Source organism: Macrobrachium nipponense, chromosome 28, assembly GCF_015104395.2.
Source record: "Macrobrachium nipponense isolate FS-2020 chromosome 28, ASM1510439v2, whole genome shotgun sequence".
NCBI classification, from domain to species: Eukaryota; Metazoa; Arthropoda; class Malacostraca; order Decapoda; family Palaemonidae; genus Macrobrachium; species Macrobrachium nipponense.
The window spans coordinates 6699071-6704678 of NC_087217.1; positions in this window are offsets into that span (position 1 = coordinate 6699071).

The window sequence follows — 5608 nt, forward strand, 5'->3', positions numbered from 1 at the left end:
GTACTAGTAGTGTTGTTTCCTCATCACCTTCTTACTTCACAGAAACTACAAATTCATTTGCAATTTGAAGATAAAGGATGTAGCTCAAGATACGAGCTATTATAAGGAATAAGAAGTGATTATAGTGTTCCCCATTGCATTAGAGGGTGCGTCTGATCGGCTCTGTCTCGCTCCCAGGCCTAGACCTCTTCCAAGCTCACAGGCCCAGAGGAGAAGGAAAGTCGAAAGTCGTACGGAGGTTATGGAGAATCCCCACCGATCAGGCGTCCCCTCGGCAGGTTCTGTAGAACGTCCCAGACTGCCAGGGATAGCCATTGGAAAGGCATCCTAAATTCAATGTGTTCCCCTTTTTAAATTATCGTCTTAACGAATAAGGAGAAGAAACATTCAACGGCGTAGGTTAAATGAAAATGCAAGATAATCTCGTCTGGCTATCGGAACCTCAGAAGAGACGGAGAAAGGTTGCGGTAGAGGCATTGCCCTATCCGGGTTCGTACCCCCCGTACAGTTGGGACGGGGGGGGGGGCTCTATCCCATGGGGGTTTGGAAATAGTTATTTCAATAAATTCCTCATCGGTACATGTATATGAAAATATATCTATTCTGAGAAGAGCGAATTAGATATTAAAGGATATTTGTTGATCCAATGAATTATATGGATCTCGTTTAGTGATTACACATATATATATAATTTTTAAGCTTCTAAGTCCTTGGGCATGAAGCTCCGGTAACGAGGCTCAATGCGCCTAAAGCGTCTGAAACAAGGCGCAAAGCGTCTGAAACGAGGCGCAAAGCGTCTGAAACGAGGCGCAAAGCGTCTGAAACGAGGCGCAAAGCGCCTGAAGCACGATGAACCAGGATCTTCATCGGAAATGGAAGTCCTTCTCATTCAGAAGAAAGGGAGGGCTATGTCGAAAATGGAAGTATTGTCGAATTCTAAGCAAGAACAATATACAAGAGATCGGAACCTTCCGCACACAAAACCTTCCGCACAAGCGGAACCTTCCAGAAGGCGGAAGATTCCAGATTCAAATAACCCCTTCCAGACGTACAGAACTTTCCAGGCGAGGATCGCCTTTCAGATGCTCGGAACTTTCCAACAAGAAAACGATTCCAGGGCGATACGTCTTCTAGGATCTAGGAGTAGTATTCTGATCACGATACTCCTCCCAGGCGCGCCAGGAGTATTCGGAACGTTGTGATACCTCCTACCAGGCGCCAGGAGTATTCTAGGCAAGATACTCCTGCTTAGCGCCAGACACTTTCTCCTACAAAGAAGAGCCTGGCAAACGCCGAGAGTCTCCAGACGAAGGTGGGTGAAAGACATTCAAGGCTTTTCCTGATAGGGACGGGAGTTGTCGCGCAGGCGGCCGTTGCCCTTGTCAGGATCGTCTTATTGCAATAAAGGCTAGAGCAAGTTCGGTTTTTTCCAGGCAGGGACTCAAGATGTAGCACAGGCTGCCGTAGCCCTTGTCAGGTTAGAGTCGATACTGCGAATAGCCCTTCACCTTTCGAAAGGAAGCGCTCTCCTTCGGTTGCTCAATCTTGCCCCAAATTGAGGAATGGAAGATAGAGCAGAATTGTTGAGAATTAGTTCAGTATTAGTAAGAGGATATTAAAATCATCCTCCTTCCAAAATAGATTGCAACCAACCATTTACAGAAGAGGGGCAATAGTTCGGAAGTTGAACAAGATTCGTACGAGCTCTCAGTCATTGATTAGAGGCTCTTCCAGATAAGAAAGGCGTAAAATACGGACTTATCTCCAAGATAATAGAAGCTGGAGAGATTCTCTTCGATACTCGGTTGTCATTTGCAATATCTTTCGACTAATACTCATTCGGGATTATTGACGAAATGAACGAAGAGAGTAAGATTTTTATTCTTTCTCTGCATGTCAGAAAGGAAAGAGTGTCGTAGAAGGCTTGCTGTATATGACTACTGAATGACAAGTCATAATACGCATACCATAGTTGCCTTCTGGTTCGTACGGAATTGTCTATATCTTAAAGGATTACTAGTAAAGACTTCGCTTAAAAAGTTTATTACGACAATACCTATTCAGCCTCGGTATTTAACAAAGGTTGTTTGCCTAAAATTTGCATTATTGAGAGTTTTCTTAGACTCGAGAATAATTTTATTATATCCATTCATTGAAAGGAGTAACTGGCAACTCAGAATGAAGGCAGCCAGGCAGTGAACGACACGGCTGTAATTGTGAGCCAATCTAGTACCATCCGGTTTCTTCGGTCGCGTGAACGGTTGGTTACATCTTTCTCTCCTAAAGGATCGAATGCTTCACCGTATATTCCCCATAAAATCAGGGACTTAACCACGAATTGAGGGAATTTTTTTTAGGCAAACATGAATAACATCGTATTCGTTTTGCTAAGGATATCTCTCTGCCTCGGCGAGGAAGGAATGTAGTAGAAAATTCACCTTAAGATAACGATACGCTTAAGCCTTATGCACACACCGTGGTTAATTACAGCGCTCCTACTATCCTTACAAGAGTTTCCTAGATGAATGCTGTTACCACAATGTGATGGGATTATAAAGAATTTTAATTCGGCAGAGCACGATTTAACATTCATTGGAAAGAGTTGTCAAACCCTGCGGAAAATATTCACAGATATCTTCGCAAGCAGAAGATGAACGACCTTCTTATAGATTGCTTCCTTTTCCTCGAAACAAGAGAGGTAGCAAGATACGCCATCTTTAAATTTTAAGAGGGGAATAAACTTTAGTTTTTTTTTTTTCCCCCAGTTGTATATATTCTTAACACATATTAAAATAAATGGGCATCTAAGGAAGAAGATGAATGCATCATTTGTTCCGATACGTAATACAAACCCTCGGTCCTTTAACAATAGGAAGGTAACTAGCGGCAGCTGGGACGGTCGTAAGCTTCGAACGAAGGGAGAACGGTAGTTAACTGCTTGTCCGATCGTGCGCGCGCCCGCGCGCCCGAGAGGTGAAGAATCACTTTTGCTTGGACGGCCGCGGTGTGAAGGACGTGTTCGTCATCGCTCTCTGCCCGCTTCATCGTCGTATGCTTTGTTTTATATTGTGTTTTCTACTAATGGTTTGGTTTGACTTGAAAATGAAACGTAAGTACACTGTTTTCATTTTCATTACTTAATTATGAATCAACATGGAGCTATCGCCGTAGAGACGGCGATTTCCGCTCTTTTCATGAATTGAACCCTTGAATTATGTCTCGGTGACCGAGGGCGGGCGCACTCACGCCGAGTCATGTATTTGGCGAAAAGTGTGTAATTGAAAGATGTAAGTACTCTTTTTCATTATATTTTTGCCCTGTGCGTTCGTTGCCGAGAGCTTGATTGCGCTCGGCAAGAGCCTCTTATTTTGTATGAATAGAATGCAATGAAAGTGGATTCGCAATGCAGTTTTCTTTTCCTTTTCATTTTATTTATTAATTGCATCAAATTAATTTTGGATCAATTTCCGCTCTACCCGGGAATTAATCCTTACGATTTATTGCTGTGAAAGTGAAATAGCAAGTGCAAGTATTGTTCATTTTCATATATATTTATGATAGCATCATATTATTATGGATGTCAAGTTTCCGCTCTTACCGGGAATGAATGTTCCCTCTTAAGTTCTATGAAGTGAATCGCAAGTGCAGTATTCTGTTTCATTTTCATATTACTTTTCACTGCTGTGCGGGGGTAGGGAAGCGAAGGTCTGCCAGGAAGTCGTCGGAAGCTCTCCCGCGACTCCCTTGGTATCCGATTCTTCGTCTTCTTTCCTGCCCCCCCGCTCAGCTTCCTCGTATTTGTTTTTGGGGGTCTTCCTTCCGTTCGGGGTGGGGGCATGTCTCCCCCCACCCCCCCCCGTGCGTGAGGGAACCCCTCTTACTAATCTGTCTGTGCTACCGCAGGTGCTACAGCCGTGGGAGACGACCTTGGACAGGTATGGACCACTGCGGCTGCAGGGCGTGCCTAGCATCCACGATCTGCTGCAGAGTCTAGCGAGGTCTGGGGCGGTGACCTTGGAGTGGTCTCCACTACAACCTTCACGGCCGCTTATGCTGCTTCCCCCCGCTGGTCTACACTCCCCATGCTGTGTCGGTGACGCCGTCTGCCGCTCCTAGGGCCGGTCGCCGCCGTACCGAGGAGGGGTATGCCGCCGCCGCCTGTGTTTTTTTTTCTTCGTGTTGCCTGCCCCAGACTTCCGCTGTTCCAGCAGCTCGCCCTGGACCGGCCGCAGTACCACGCTGGCTGCCGATGATTCTACGAGGCGATGGCTGGGCCTGCCGTACCTGTCGCTGATGTGGTTCCCGCTACTGGCTTGGCTGTCCCTTCTGTGTTTACCGCTGCCGCTGTTCTGCCGCTCCTGAGCTGGTTGCTGTTCCTGTCGCTCCTGGTTCCTGCGCCTGTCCATGCTGGTCCTGCCCATGGTGTGTCTTCCCCAGTCCCAGGTCCTTCCGGACAGGTGCAGTCGGGCCGTGTTGCTTCGGCAATAGGCCCGACTCCGGCCTGGATGGAGGACCTGACGACTGTCCTGCGTGAGCTGACGAAGAAGAGGAAGGTGTCATCTTCGTCTGTTGCTGCCTCTTCTTCGACTTCTAAGGCCCATAAGCCGAAGAAGAAGAAGGCTGCCTCCCCCCTAAGAAGTCTCCTTCTGGGAACTTTCTAAGGGCCCGTCCCACCTCGGTGGGACGGGGGGTCCTTATTCTGCTGGTCCTCCTGCTCCTTCGGGAGCGGGGCCGTCTCCCCTTCCGTAAGGAAGAGATAGACGGGGACCAGAGGAGTATCGGTTAGCTCTGGTACTTCCCTCGCCTGGTGCTAGCGGCGATGCCGCTACGCCAGGGTTCCGGCTCGGTCTCTCGTTTCGCGGGAGATCCCGAGTGTACGCTCTCCCTCGGGAGACCGTGCAGCCAAAGTTTCGGCGCCAGAGTTCGCTCGGCGCAAGACCACGGCACGGAGCAGAAGGCTGGCGAGAACCGCTCAGGTGACTCTCGCCAGGCCCAGCGGCCGCTCGCAGCGACCAGCTGGTAACCGGGTTTTGTTTCCCCCTAAGAAGACTCCTTCGGGAAACTCGAAGGGCTCGTCACATTCAGGTGTGACGGGGGGGTTCTTCTGCTGGTCCTCCTGTTCCTTCGGGAGGGGAACGGGGGGCCCGTCTCCCCTTCTGAGAAGAAGAAGAAGAAGGGGACCAAGGGTGGGTGGCTGGCTACCGCTGGTACACCCTCGCCTGCTGTCTTGGCAGCTCTGCTGCTAAGCCAGGTACCCGGCTCGGTTCTCGTCCGCGAGAAGTTCCGAGTGTACGACTCCTTCGGGTGACCGTGCAGCCAAAGTTAAGACGCCTGAGTTCGCTCAGCGTCATGACGAGGCACGGAGCAGAAGACTGTCGAGAGCCGCTCAGGTGACTCTCGCCAGGCCAGCGGCCGCTCTCGCAGCGACCAGCGGTACCTCGGGTGGAGTGACGGTCTCTGACCGGCCACGGGTTGAGGCTGGGAAGAGGTCCCCCAGGTCCCCTCGACCGACGGTACCAGCCTCGGCTGGTACCAGCGGTTTGACGTGCCGCGAGGACGCTCACCGGTCTCACGGCGAAAGCGAGCTCTGCAGGTCACCTGACCGCCG